Source organism: Gossypium raimondii, chromosome 8 (assembly GCF_025698545.1).
Source record: "Gossypium raimondii isolate GPD5lz chromosome 8, ASM2569854v1, whole genome shotgun sequence".
NCBI lineage: Eukaryota > Viridiplantae > Streptophyta > Magnoliopsida > Malvales > Malvaceae > Gossypium > Gossypium raimondii.
The window spans coordinates 12,521,552-12,537,538 of record NC_068572.1 but is presented as its reverse complement, the minus strand read 5'-3'; the positions used below and the strand labels follow the sequence as shown (position 1 = coordinate 12,537,538).

Below are 15,987 nucleotides of genomic sequence, written 5' to 3'. Positions count from 1 at the left end.
AATATTTTTAAAAAACGCAACTACTACCATTAATCAGAGTGGGGAAACATTACATGTACACTTAAGGAACCAATTAAACAAGTCATTCGACTACCTAAAAATATCAAGTTCTCATCTACAATACTCTAGTTCAGTTCCAATTAGGTTTTAACTAAACTCTAATGATACTCACCGAGCTATCATTTCCACATAAAATAATCCACCCATTACTGATATATTCATGCAACATGCCAACCAACAGTTTAACTTATAATTCAGCCCATTACTACTTTGGCTTACTCTACTATACACCAACAACATATCAATATGATCTACATTAGGCGGGCTATTACACAACCCTTTGCTTCTCATAGGTGGTGTGGAGAGGGGAGAGGGAAGGACGGTGGTGGGGGAGGTCCGATAGAGGAGGGGTTAAGGGAAAGGATGGGGAGATTTTTATTATATTTAATATTAATATAATTATATTTATTTAATATTAATATTAATATAAAACTTAAATTTATTATTATATATTTTTTAAAAATATTTATGTTTTTATATATTGTTTTGAATTTTTAGAATTAAGATCAAATTTAAACCATATGTAAAATTTGAGGGTTAATGTTTTAAAATTATGACTAAATTGATATAATATGTAAAAGTTTAGAGTCAAACTTGTTATTATCCCAATTTTTAACTTCTCTTTTTGTTTGTGATTTTAGCAGAAGTGACTAAAATGACCTAACTATGTAATGTGAGTGCTTAAATTACTCATGTAATTGTCCTCAATTCTCAACCCCTCTAAGAATTGAAAAGTGTAATTGAGACGGTTAGTTACGCTTAATTTAATAGGACCCATCAATTACAATAATTACAAAATATATAATTTTTATATAATTAGTAATAATTATACCCAAATTCAATTACTAAATGATTTTTCAAACACCACCCAAATATTATTTTAAATAATAAACCATTACATATTAATTTAACTACTTAACTCTTTGTCATATAAATCTTTTTTTGAATAAATATAAATACTAATTTAAATACTACTAAATTGTAAATTAAATCTTAAAACAACTAGTGACGAAGATTTTCTAGAGTCACGAACCGAAAAGAATTAAGTTTTCCATTCATTTTCTTATCTAAATCAAGGTAGTAAGTATCGTATTGATAGATGTACTGCTTTTTAATTAATATTGGTACGTATTAGTATTGGTTTTTTCGTGTATCATTTTGGATTTATCGCTATATTTGAAAAACATTTGATATATGTATATAAACAAATAGGCATAATATCAAATTTAGCCCTTATTCTTTTTTTTAGTTAAATTTGGGCATCAATATTTGAAATGAGTCAAATTTGACCATCAACTTTTGAAAAGTGTCAAATTAATATTTTCTTAATGGAAATATTAATTAAAATGTTAAAATTTTAAACATAGTAGTTTGCATGGCAATCAATGTATACTTCATGCTAATAGTTTTGAATTTTTATGAACTTTTTATAGTTCTTTTGAATATTAATTTATTTTTATTTTAAAATTATTTGCTGAGATGACATATAAGATAAATAGAGTCATTTCAACATAAAGTGCACGTGGATTGCCATGTGGGTTGCCACGCCAACTTCATAAAAAAAAATAACGTTTTAGTTAGGATTTTTGTTAAAAAATAGTTATTTGACACTTTTTAGAAAGATTAATGGCCAAATGTAGTTAAGAAAAAAGAATAAGGGTCAAATTGACAGTAAAAATCAATGTTGAAGGCTAAGTTTATCATTATTCCTAAAAAAATATTTACAAATATCAAATAATGAGATTAAATAAATAACAAAGATAAAATTCTCATGAAAAAGAAAGATCTAGTTGAAGGGGTAAAGAAAATATTTTAAAAATTTTGATGGCATGGGTTCAAATATTACCATAGATAAATTTTACAATACCAAAAAATATAAAATACGCATCAATTATATAAAATATTATTTAATAAATTTCACAAATAGAATTCATGTAAAGACACGAAAGTTAGTGGTGTCGAAAAATACGGATTTAGAACCCTATTTACATAAGTTGGACCCATAAATATTAAATTAAAATATTTATGGAGTTAGTATGAAAAAATATTAAAGTTTGGTCATTCAATTTTGTCTATTAATTTCTTAATTAAGATATAAGGACTAAATTGTAAAAGTCTTATTGCTATAGATTTTAATTGGTCAAAGATCTAGGAACTTAAATTGTAATTAACCAAATATCTAAAATGGAAATTTAAACAATTTTAATTATTAGATAGTGGAAGATGATGAAAGTTTCCAACGATATGATTAATAGTAATTAAAGTAAATTAATGATTTAGTTAATTAATTGATGTTAATTAAGCTTAATCAAGCTATATATACCTTAAAATAGTGGAAATATGTCATCCTTTTCATTTTTCCATCTTCAAGACGTCTAAAGGAAGAATAAAAACATAGGAAATTCTTTCAACAATAGGTCCTCAATTGGTATACATTTTTAAGTCATTTTGTTGTAATTTTTATGTTTTTGAGGTCATGGGAGCTTGATTTAGCTAGTCCATGTACCAATTTACAAAAACGTTAAATTTTTTGAAAGTTTCCATTGTTGATTTCTTGAAGAAATTGATATTAAATTGATAGATTTAAGCTTAGATGTGAAAAAAGACTAGATTATAAAGTTTAATTGTTAGGTTTGTTCATAAGGAACAAATTGAATAAAATGTAAAATTGATAGTAGAAATAATACATAGGAGGTCCCTAATGAGTAATTGAGAAATTAAATTTTAATCGAGGGTTTAAATAGAAAGTTATGTTTGTCCCTGATTAAGGACTAAATTGAATAAATTTCAAAATACATATGACTTTATAATTGAATGTGATTTTAATGGAATTTGATATTATATTAATTTTGAATTATTGTTCGTAGTTAAAAATTGACGCAAGACTGTTGAAAGAGAAAGGAAAGGCGAGAGCTGGCAACGAGTAATGCGAGCTTTCGGTTTGTATTTGTGACCACGACTAATCTAATTACTGTATATTCATGACATTTTTTGCATTATATAAAGTTGAGGCGAGTTATTGATGGTTATTGAGTTAAAATTCTATGGTTGAAATTGAATATCGAGATAAGGACTAAATTGAATAGAATGGAGAGTTTTATGAAATTGAGCAAAATTATGTTATATTATATGATGAACTAATGTTGAGTTGAGAATGATGGGATGTGAATTGAACTATGTGATGAATTTGTAAATTGGTTACCCTATTTATTTGCCAGTATATTTGCTTCGGTTTATCTAATTATTCATTTCTGTGTCAATATAATTAATTCGATATATCCAATGATGCACTTAAGTGCCAGTATATTTTCTTCAGTACATTCGATGATGCATTATGCGTGCCAGTATAATTTCTTCAGCTTGTCTGATGATGCGCTATGTGTGCCAATATCTTTCCTTCAGTTATTCAACGATGCACTGCTGTGCTAGATTGTGATGCAGATTGACTAATTCATATATCCGTCTTGAGATCTGAGTCAGGTCAATAGGATTATATAAACATGATTTGGCTAGGGTATATAGTAGATTGAGATGAAATGTAAATTGATTTGGTATAATTGCTCACATATGGATTGTGATATTTGAAAATGATTGAGTATTTATGAGCCAATAGACTTAAAAATGATTGAATTAATGAAATGAAATTGAATATGTAAATTGATGAATGTGTATATATGTGAGTATATGTTTATAAATGGTGATATGAAATGATCAAATATGTATGAAGTGAAGTATGTGGAAAATGGTTATATAGGTGTTAAAAAGTAAGCTATGAAATAACCAAATGAATTGATCACTAGGTTTATATTACAATTTTGTATACAAATTAGTTGAACAATAGACTTGAATTGATTATTTGCATTTGAATGACATTTATGTTATATTAAATTGAATTATAAAAATACTACTGAGCTTTATTGCTCAGCATATGATTTTCAAAACCATATCGTGCATCAAAATCGTTTTACCTAATTCATAGTGATGTGTGGGGACCTTCCAAGGTTACCACCATGTTTTTACTTAATATTTGAGCAAATTTCGAGTATATTGTTAGAAAATTATATGAATTTAATTCATATTAAGACATTTAGAACAATTTTAGCAAGTTTGTAATTTTATTAATTTTTAGAGTTAATTTTGCATAAAAGTAAGTTTTATCGTTACATGTTTAATAAAGTTCTTAATCTATTGTAGTGGGATCATGAAATTGATTAACATGGGAGCAAATCAATTATCACACATGAATGAGTCATATGGACGGCTAGAGCATGATTGGGTTCAAGAATTTTACCTTGACCCAGTTGAAGTTGGTTGCTGAAAAGAAATCCAAGTTTGTCATAAATTGGTTGACAAAACGACCCATCAAGGGGAAGAGAAGCCCAAATTCGACAAGCATTAAGAGCAGCCCAAAATCATGTTCTGGGATAGTTAAATTGGGGTCCTTATACTTGCAAAAAGATCACAAATTATCCCCCAACTTCCACCACCATAATTGACCAATCCAATCCATGAATCAGGGAAGAATCGGTAAACAAATCAACAACTTCCCAACCATGCATCCCACAATTCACGGCTGTCCATGGGAATGAGAAAATCAAGGGATTTTCATTCAATGTACAACAATCTCTCAAGCTATTTTTAGCAACCTCTCAAGCCCTCCATCCACTATAAATACCACCCTTCACCCCTCACTAATCTCATCCATCATTTCACTATATTTGTAACAGCCCGTTTTTAGAGCTACGATTTAGTCAATTCTTGGATTGAACGTAGCATGTATGAAGTCTAGAAATACATGTCATTATTTAACCTACGATAGCATGATAACTCTTGACTCAAATTTAACTATGTTTTCATATAGATAAGATGTCATCCAACTGAGCCGATTCCGATGAAGTAGAAAGTAATGCACAAGCCTTCATTCATGGGGCAGCTTCTAGTGGTAGTAGGCTTGTGTCTGAGGTTCGGGAAGGAGAGGCTAAAGAAGTATTCTTCCAGATGATGTGTGAATGGTTTACAGAATTAGTGAGAACAAACTCAATAGCTCAACGACCTCTACCCCCACCTATACCTCAACCTGTACTCGTAGTTCCTCAGGGTTTGGAATAAACACATACAAGTAAACCTCTAGTTGATAAAATCCAAAAGTATGGGGCTGAAGAGTTCTATGGTACAACCGAAGACGATCTAGACAAAGATGAGTTATGGTTAGAAAATACTCTGAGGGTTTTCGATGAATTATCTTTTACACTAGTTGAATGCTTAAAATGTGTTGTTTCTTTATTGAAAGACTCAACTTACCAGTGGTGGAACACCATGATTGCAGTAGTACCAAGGGATCGTGTAAATTGGAAATTCTTCCAAATAGAGTTCGGAAAGAATCAGAGGTTCCCCAATAAGAAATGCAAAGAATTTCTAGAATTAAAACAAGGCTAAATGACAGTGGCCGAGTATGAGAGGGAATTTGTACGACTCAATAAATATGCTTGTGAGTGTTTACCATTTGAGGCTGTCATGTGTACACGATTTGAAGACAGTCTAAAAGAGAATATTAAGTTGCTACTCGGGATTCTTAAGCTAAAAGAATTCATAATTTAGTTGATAGAGCACACAAGGCCGAATAACTCAGCAAAGTGAAAAGAAAAGTTGATTTTAAAGCTTGTGATACTGGAAAACAGCCTATGGGAAAATTTTTCTCGGCTCTATCGAAGAAATCAAAAGAATTTTATAGTCGTTCATCAGCTTCGATGGGTTATTCTGGGAGAGATAAAGGAAAACATCATTCGAGCTCGAAACCTAAGGCTACATCTATAGCGAGTATGGGTAATGCTAGGAACAATAAGCCTGAATGTGAGCAATGTAATAGACGACACTTCAGTGAATGCAGATTGAAAGATGGGTCGTGTTTTAAATGCAATTCTTATGATCATTATCTCAGAGATTACCCAGAAAATCTGAAAAGGAAAAGGCTTAGAATACTTGTTCGAGTAACATGACTACTAGAGGGAGACCACCCCAGAGCACTGGAAATATGGGTAAAATTCGAGCTGGAATGAAAGATTCTACTATTAGATCTAATGCACGGACACCGGCTAGGGCTTACACGATTCGTGCTCGTGAGGAAACTTCAGCACCTGATGTGATCACCAGTATATTTTCTATCTTTGATACTAATGTTAATGCTTTGATTAACTCGGGGTCAACACACTCATATGTATGCACAACATTAGTGTCAGATAAGAAAATACCTTTTTAGTATACTAAATTTGTGGTTAAAGTAACGAATCCTTTGTATGTATTAGTCAATAAAGTCTGTAAAAACTGTTCTTTGATAAGTTAGGGTTGTAACTTTCCAGCTAATTTGATGTTATTACCCTTTGATTAGTTTGATGTGATTCTAGGTATGGACTGTTTAATTCTTCATGATGCTGTTGTGAACTGTAGACGAAAGCATATTGTATTAAAATGTCACAATGGTGAACAACTTCAAATTGAATCAGATAGATTGGATGGTACATCTAATGTTATTTTAGCTATGACAACACATAAATATGTTAGAAAGGTCTGTAAAACCTATCTCACTTATATATTTGATTCTAGGGCTTCAGAATTGAAGTTAAAATCGATTCCAATTGTATGTGAGTTTACAGATGTATTCCTAGAAGAATTACCAAGGTTACCACCGATTAGAGAGGTTGAGTTCGCTATTGTGTTACTGCCGGGAACATCTCTGATACCGATAGCTCCGTATAGAATGATACCTACAAAATTAAAAGAGTTGAAAGCACAACTACAAGAGTTGACAGATAGGGGCTTTGCTCGGCCCAAAATTTCTCCTTGGGGTGCTCCTGTGTTGTTTGTCAAGAAAAAGGACGGATCAATGCGATTATGTATCGACTACCTATAGCTCCACAAAGTCACAATCAAGAACAAATATCCTTTGCCACGTATTGATGATTTGTTTGATTAGTTGAAAGGTGCGACAGTGTTTTCAAAAATCTATCTTCATTCTAGATATTATCAGCTTCGGGTTAAAGACTCTGATGTGCCGAAGACAACTTTCAGAACTAGGTATAGGCATTATAAATTTCTTGTTATGCCATTTGGTTTAACCAATTCACCTGTTGTGTTTATGGATTTGATAAATAGAATATTCAAACCATATTTAGATAGATTTTTTTGTTGTATTCATTGATGACATTTTGATCTATTCTTGAGATGAGATAGAGCATGCCCAGCATTTGAAAATTGTTTTGCAGGCTTTACGTGAAAAATAGTTGCATGCTAAGTTTAGCAAATGTGAGTTCTGGCTCCGATAAGTTGGGTTTTTGGGACATGTGGTTCTGACGGATGGTATTAGAGTTGATCTGAATAAAGTAACGGCTGTAGTGGACTAAAAACCTTCAAGAAATGTGTCAGAAGTCAGAAGTTTTTTGGGTTTAGATGGATATTATAGAAGATTTGTTAAGGGATTTTCGATGATTGCCACACCATTGACGAAACTACCTCAAAATGATGTTAAGTTCGAATGGTCTGAAAAGTGCTAAAAAAGTTTTAATCAATTGAAAGCGTTATTGACTAAAGCCCCTATGTTGGTTCAGCTAGAGTTCGGTAAAGAATTTGTGATTTATAGTGATGCTTCATTAAATGATTTAGGCTGTGTTTTGATGTAAGAAGGTAAAGTAGTAGCATATGCTTCTCAACAGTTGAAACTACACAAAAAGAATTATCCGACTCACGATTTAGAGCTTCGCAGCTATCGCATTTGCTTTAAAGATTTGGTGACACCATTTGTACAGAGAAAAATGTCATATCTTCATGGATCACAAACACCTAAATTATTTGATTTCATAGAAAGATTTGAATTTGAGACAGTGTAGATGGCTTGAGTTGTTGAAAGATTATGATTTGATCATCGACTATCACCTGGAAAAGGCTAATGTTGTTACTGATGCTCTGAGTAGAAAATCTCTATTTGCTTTGCCAGCTTTGGCCACACAGTTGATATTGATTGTTGATGGTTCAATTTTAGCTAAATTGAAAGCTAGACCGGTGTTTTTGCAACAGATTTATGAAGCTCAGAAAAGTGATGCTGAATTGATCGCTAAATGGAAACAAATTGAGTCGGCATTTTATTGAAGCTTTCATGTTGGTTCAAATGACAGTTTGTACTTTAGAAACATAATTTGTGTTCTGAGAAATTCTGATCTTATTCAGAAGATTTTATAGGAAGCTCATAATAGTACCTTATAGATACATGCTGGAAGCAATAAAATTTACGGTGATTTGAAACAAATATACTGGTGGCCAGATATGAAACGAGAGATTTCAGAGTTCGTATCAAAATGCTTAACCTATCAGCAAGTTAAAGTCAAACATTAGGTACCTTCTGGTTTATTACAACCTATGATGATTTCAGAGTGGAAATGGGAACATGTTACGATGGACTTTGTATCGAGATTTCCTTTATCTCCAAGAAAGAAAGATGTTGTATGGGTCATTTAGATCGTTTGACGAAATCTACATATTTAATTCCAGTGCATATAGATTTCTCACTTGAGAAGCTAGCAGAATTGTACGTTTAAGATATTATTAGACTACATGGTGTGCCGATTTCTATTATCTCTAACAGGAATCCACGATTTATGTCTCGATTCTAGAGTAAGTTACATGAAGATTTGAGTACTCGATGACATTTCAATACAATGTTTCATCCACAGACTGATGGTCAGTATGAACGAATAATTTAAACACTCGAAGATATGCTTCGATGTTATGTTTTAGAATATGAAGGTAATTGGGAGAAATTTCTGTCGTTGGTTGAATTTTCATATAATAATAGTTATCAGACGAGTATTAAAATGGCGTCGTACGAAGCTTTTTATGGTTGAAAATGTCAAACACCGCTATTTTGGACTGAGATAAGCGAGAAAAAGTTATTCGGTGTTGATTTGATTCGAGAAACAAAAAAAAGTCAAAGTGATTCGTGACAGTTTGAAAGCGGCTTCTGATCGTCAGAAACCTTAAGCAGATTGGAAAGGAAAAGATAGAGAGTTTCAAGTCAGCAAAAAAGTATTTTTGAAAGTATTGCCTTGAAAGAAAGTTCTCCGATTTGGTCGAAAAGGAAAGCTTAGTCTGCGATTTATCGGACCGTATGAAATCATTGAGAGGATTGGACCAGTAGCTTATCAATTGGCTTTGCTGTCAAATTTAGAAAAGATTCATAACATATTCCATGTATCAATGTTACGATACTATCGATCAGATCCTTCACACGTGATTTCACCTGTAAATGTTGAGATTCAGCCAGATATGACGTACAGTGAAGAACCGATCAGAATTTTAGCTCGAGAAATTAAAGAATTAAGAAATAATAGTATAGCTTTAGTTAAAGTTCTCTGGCAACAACATGGAGTCGAGGAGGCTACCTGGGAACTGGAAGAAGCTATAAAAGTGCAATACCAGAACTTATTTTCTGGTAAGATTTTCGGGGACGAAAATTCCTTTAGGAGGGAGAGTTGTAATATCTCGATTTTAGTGATATCAAAACAGTGATTTTAGGACCACAAATCTGACAATTAAATTATTATTTTACTATTATTGTAATGTTTAAGGGATTTAATTTAGGTCGTATTAAAATTTCGTTAAGAAGTTTTAATGTTTAAATAGTTAATTAAGTGAAAATGACTAAATCGTAAAAAGGGTAAAAGTAGAGTTCTATTAGTTATAAAGGAAAAATGATTATGGAAATGGAAGTAAATGGAATTAATTGGTAATTATACCAATAAATGGGGTAGTGGATGTTTATGGATATAGTTTAAATGAAATTTTGTTAAAATTAAAGGTTAAAAAGGTAATTTGTAATTATAAGCTAAATCAAATAAAACCAAATAGGATTCATCTTCTTCAATATTTTTTGAAGAGAGAAATAACATATTTAGGGTTTTTAGGTACGGCTACTCAAAGGTGTGCATGGAAGAGATTTTGAGCCCTGTTTTTAATGATTTTTACGTTCTTGTGATCGTTTTAGCTCAATCTAGCTAGCCCAGGGGTCTATTTCTAAAACTGTTAAAGGTTAAGGGTTATTCCATGAATTTTCTTGATGTTAAATGATAGATTATGAATCTTTTTTGAGAAATAAACAAGTTTCGTAAAGTGTTTTTTGATGAAATATGCATTTAGAGATTAATTTGGAAAAAAGGTAAAAATTCATGGGAAATTTATGAAATGAAGGTTTATGTGGGTGGATATAAGTCCCTAATAAATTCATTTAGCTTGAATGGAGGATTAAAATGATTAGATTTCAATTTATGAGCTTAAGGACTAAATTGTGAAAAGTTAAAATGGTAATTTTGCATAAATATGAAATGTGGATTAATTTGAATACTAGGGGTATTAAATTAATTGAAATTGTTTATTTAGATCAAGATAAATCACGTACAGACTTAAATCGAGGCAAAAAAGGTTCAAATTAGCTTGATATAGCCTTCACGCCCCTAGTTGTCATGGTAAGTTCGTATGAATGCTTATCGTATTAATGCTATTTAAATTGTATGTTAATATGTTACTTATAATGTTAATTGAAGGATGTATAAGAAAATCAATGCTATGACGTTTATCGAGTCTCGGTTGAACCTTAGGAATTCGTAGGATACAAATGACATGTCATTAGGGATTTCATGTTTCAGGTGCTAGTCTTGAATGTCCTGCTGATGGCTGAGGTCCTGCACTTGTTGCGGATAATCCACAGCTCGTGTGAGTGGCATCATGTAGCCTACATTCGAACCCACAGCTTGTGTGAGTAGGCGCATTTCACAGCTTGTGTGAGCAATGATGTAAAGGAAAGGCTATGGTTATATGTAAAGGCACACTTTGTGTGAGCTTTCCCGAGCATCCGATGAGATTTTAGATGGTTCAACGGGCAAGAAAAGGGATTGAATAGGTAAGTATTCAAATGGAATCAAGTATGATCTTATGGAAAGAATGCATGAACTAATTGATGTATTTCATATGGAAAATATCTTATGCTATGGTTGATTCATTTGAGTTATATTCAAGTATGCTAAATTGTGTATTGATGATGATGTATAGGCTTGTACCAAGCTTGTGGTTTGGGTTATATTATTCTTATACATTATGTTATGTAAATGAAATGGTAAATTATGTTTTATTTTCTAAGAACTTACTAAGCATTAATTGCTTACGTAGTTTCTTTCCTATATTCCATAGATCATCAAAAGCTCGATCGATTTGGAAGCTCGTCAGAGATCTATCACACTATGCAACATAAATATCGGTAGTTTTTGAATGTTTTGGTCAAGATTATAATGACATGTATAGGATGAAGTGTAATGACATTGTGTTGAATGTTTAGTTGGTGAATTGGCATGTATAAGTTGTGTAAGTTAACTTTGTCGATACCACTTGATGCCTTGCTAGATTGTGTCATTGTGGCTACTTTATGATATGTTATGAATTGGTATGATTATGGTCAAGTTATGGCATGTTTTGGAAAGCAATGAACTAGAATTTGATGTTTGAAATTTGGTAAAATTGACATGTTTCAGTAAATGTGGTTGAATGCATTTGAGGTGTCTTTGAATAGCATATTGGTTAGTTGATTTAGGATTCTTGAAATGGCAATTATATGTATGTTTTGATTAGTTTAGGCAAATTTTGGTCTACATGGTTTGAGACACGGGCGTGTGACTCAGACGTGTGAGACACACGGCCGTGTGTCATCTGAGAGTTCCTTTGTATGCAAGTCAGTGAGTTACACGACCTACCACACGGCCTGGCATACAGGCGTGTGACCCTGCTTAGAAAGTTACACGGGTGAGGAGATGTGCTGGAACATGGCCGTGTGTCCTTAGTTCAAAGGTTAGACGGCCTGAGACACGGGCGTGTGTCTCAGCCGTGTAAGGCATACGGCCGTGTGACCCCTATGTCCAAATTTTTTGACTTTTTCCTAGACTTTCCAAATGATTTCAAATTGGTCCCGAATCATTTCTAAGGTGTTTTTAGGGCCTCCAGGGCTCAATTTAGGGACAATATGTATGTGTATGATTGGTTTATGATATGTTTATGTTATTGAATAAAATTAAGTTTAAATGTTCCAATTGTATAGTAATGCTTCGTAACCTTAATCCAACGACGGATACGGATCGAGCTAGATTAATTTTTATTCTTGATTCTTTATTTTTTGTGATTTATTTTCAGGTGTTTATAAGCATAAATTGAATCATCGATTTACTTCCTGTAGAACCTGAAATCGAACAAACATTTTGATAAAGAAGACGAGAAATATTACCCTAAAGACAAGTCGCAGATATGGACCTTGAAATTAAAAATGATGTTCAAGGGAATGGAGCCGCTAATGTTCATAATGCAATCCTTAATTGCTGATGATAAGGATCGAGCTATAAGGTAGTACGTTGTGCCCCCTTTTAATAAACTAAATCCGGGAATTAAGAGAACGAAGATCTAGGCACCACAATTTTAATTGAAGCCCATGATGTTTCAAATGCTTCAGACAATGGGCTAATTTAGTTGAATGCCCACAAAAGATCCACACCTTCACCTTCAACTATTCATGGAGGTGAGCGATTCCTTTAAGATAGCCATTGTAATTAAAGATGCATTAAGATTGAAGTTGTTTTTGTATTCGTTGCGAGTTCGAGCACGAGCATGGCTTAATTCCTTCCCACCACATTCAATATTTACTTGGCAAGAATTAGTTGAACGCTCTTTGGTAAAATATTTCCCACCTAGAAAAAATGTTAAGTTGTAGAATGAGATCACCACTTTTCAACAAATGGATGATGAATCCCTATACAAGGCATGAGAAAGATTCAAGGAGTGACTTCGTAGGTGCCCTCACCACGGGATTCCACATTGCATCCAATTGGAGACATTTTATAATGGTCTCAACGCACATATAAGGTTATTGGTAGATGCTTTTGCGAATGGTTCTCTCTTGTCCAAGTCTTCTAATGAGGCATACAAGATCATTGAGAGAATAATAAGTAACAACTACTAGTGGTCGACAAATTAAGTAGCTTCAGGAAGACGAGTAGTCACAATGCATGAAGTAAATGCCCTTACTTCACTCTCAGCTCAAGTATCTTCTATCTCTTCAATGTTGAAACAATTTACTACTAATGGTTTTAATCATGTTGCAGCTCAGCCACCGAGTCACTTTGGTGTTGTTTATTGTGTATATTGTGGGGATGGTCATTCTTTTGAGAATTGTCCATTAAATCCTAAGTCTGTTTATTATGTAAGGAATCAACACCAAAATAAAAGTGGAGAAGGACCACGGTCCAACTTCTATAATACTTCATGGCGAAACCATCCAAACTTCTTTTAGAGTAACCAAGGAGGAGGATCAAACAACAACTACATGCAACATAGAGAAAATCAACCTCTTGGATTCAATAAAAAAAGTTTAGAACCCACCAGAAGTTGAATCATATAATCCTTTAGAGAATTTGTTGAAGGTGTACATGGTAAAGAATGACGCCTTAATTGAAAGTTAAGCAGCAACACTGAAAATTTTGGAAACCCAAATGGGTCACTTAGCTATAGAACTTCATAAAAGATCGCAAGGTTTCTTGCCAAGTGACACGAAAGATCCAAGGAGAGTGGGTAAGGAACATTGCAAGAGAATTGCTTTACGAAGTGGAAGGACTTTGGAGCCCAAGGAAGTTGTGGTTGAAGAAGAGCTTGCCAAGGAAAAGGAAAATTAACCAACAATAGAAATTCTTACCCTAGAAAAACCAGATGCTGCAGATTTTGAAGAGGTAAAATCTAAACTTGTAAATTCTGATAATCTAAAATCTATGTCAGATATAGAGACATTACCTCAAAAGACCCATCCAGTCCAAGCTAAAGTTCCACAGCCTTCATATCCCCAAAGACTCTAGCAATATAAGAAACAACAAGATACTCAATTTAGTAGAATTTTGGATATGCTGAAACAACTACGTATCAACATTCTGTTGGTGGAAGCTTTGGAGAAAATGTCGAACTATGCGAAAGCTATGAAGGAATTTTTGTCTAAGAAGAGAAGGCTTGGGGAATTTGAAACTGTAGCCCTAGGTACAAAATGTAGCATATTTTTCAGAACAAGTTACCTCCTAAGTTGAAGGATTCAGGAAGTTTCACCATACCTTGCAATATTGAAGAATCCTATTATGGTAAGACTTTGTGCAATTTGGGGTCGAGTATCAACTTGATACCTACGTCTGTGTTTAGACAATTAGGTATTGGTAAGTCCAGTCTGACTGTAGTTACACTCCAACTAGTGGATCGATCTTTGGAATACCCAGAAGGAAAGATTGAGGATGTCTTGGTACGTGTTGATAAATTCATATTTCCTGCTAACTTTATTATATTAGATTTTAAAGCAGATAAAAAAGTATCAATCATCTTAGGAAGGCCTTTCTTGGCAACCGACAAGACGATAATCGAAGTACAGAAAGGTGAACACACCATGCAAGTTCATGATGAATAGGTGACCTTTAATGTACTTAAGTCCATAAGATCTCCTAATGAGGTTAGAGATTGTTCTGTTGTTTCCAAGGAAGATCCGCTGGCTCCTGTAAAATTAGAATACAGTGATCCATTGGAAGGTATTTCATCTGACTCTTCATATCAATATGACAATGATACATGTTTGAAAGCTATCTCGAAAGGATTTAGTTCAAAAGTTTAGTTTGAGTCGTTAGAGCTATCATCACATGAGTACAAGCAACTTAACCCATCAAAAGAGGAGCCACTCGAGTTAGACTTAACGGTTTTGAAAAGGTCATTAGATACTGAAAAGAGTTCTATCTAAGGACAAAAGAGTTTGATCCAGTCTCGAGTATTTGACCATGGGAAACCTTAATCTCAATGGAAAAAAGCAAGGATCATTTATCCCATTGAGACATTCAGTGGATGGGACCTGTACCAAAGAAAGAAGGCATAACAGATAATTAGTTGATTTCATTACGGACGATCACGGGTAGACAAATTTGTGTGAATGATAGAAAGTTGAGCAAAACAAAAAAAAAAGACCATATCTCACTTCTATTATTTGATCAAATATTGAGTATAATTGTTGGGCAACATTATCTCTTTTTTCTTGATGGATATGATTGGTATGGTAAATGATAGTTTGGCATTGCCTTTGTCGGTGACAATCATCATTAACATTGAGGGAATTCTTTCCACCCTCTCTGTCATTAATTTATTTTCAGTTTTTTTCTCTCATTTGAATAAATACCATGCTTAGAATTTTTTTTTCTTAAATTAGTACATTAAATTAATTCTATCTAAGGAGATTGAAATTTAAGCGAGACCATTTGTGACCCCTCCAACCTTTCATAGAAATTTAATTTGACGTAACCTTTTGAGAAGAAATTTTCTTAAGTAGCCTAAAAGAAAATTTTCATTTTCATTTTAATTTCCGATTATATTTTATTAATTTGTGTTTAATAAGAGGGTCAAGTTGGCCCAAGTACTAATCGATTTATTTTTTGGGTTCAATTTAATTCTTCAGTATAGAAAATAATTATAGTGTGGGCTCAAGGCCCAAAACAGTGAAGAGAAGGAAAATACCCACTTATACTCCTTTCATACCTTTCCACCCAAGTCAGTATTTTAGCTAAAATTTTGCCATAATCCATCACTTTATAAACCCCTTAACACCGAAACAATTAGCTTTCACCCTAAACCTACATAATTTTCTTCTCCTAGCCGTCAACTTCAAGTCCCAAAAACTTCTCTCCAATTTTTCTTTATTGTCGCATACCCCTACTAGTGCCGCTGCAAGCCCTTCGCCGAAGAACCTTTTCTGCTGTAGCAACAACCGCCGTCACATCGCCACCGTAACTTCATTGCTACCACAACCTCACCTTAAAAAGTTGAAAGCCTTCTTTCCTT

The 15,987-nt window shown here is 33.1% G+C and overlaps 1 non-coding gene across 1 annotated transcript; it reads right to left on the bottom strand.

The window, feature by feature from the left end:
- Positions 1-12,841: 12,841 nt before the first annotated feature.
- Positions 12,842-12,948, bottom strand: LOC128032222 (small nucleolar RNA R71). Its single transcript, XR_008188350.1, has one exon. It is a non-coding gene; the product is annotated as a small nucleolar RNA R71 (small nucleolar RNA).
- Between the last annotated feature and the right edge of the window lie 3,039 nt (positions 12,949-15,987).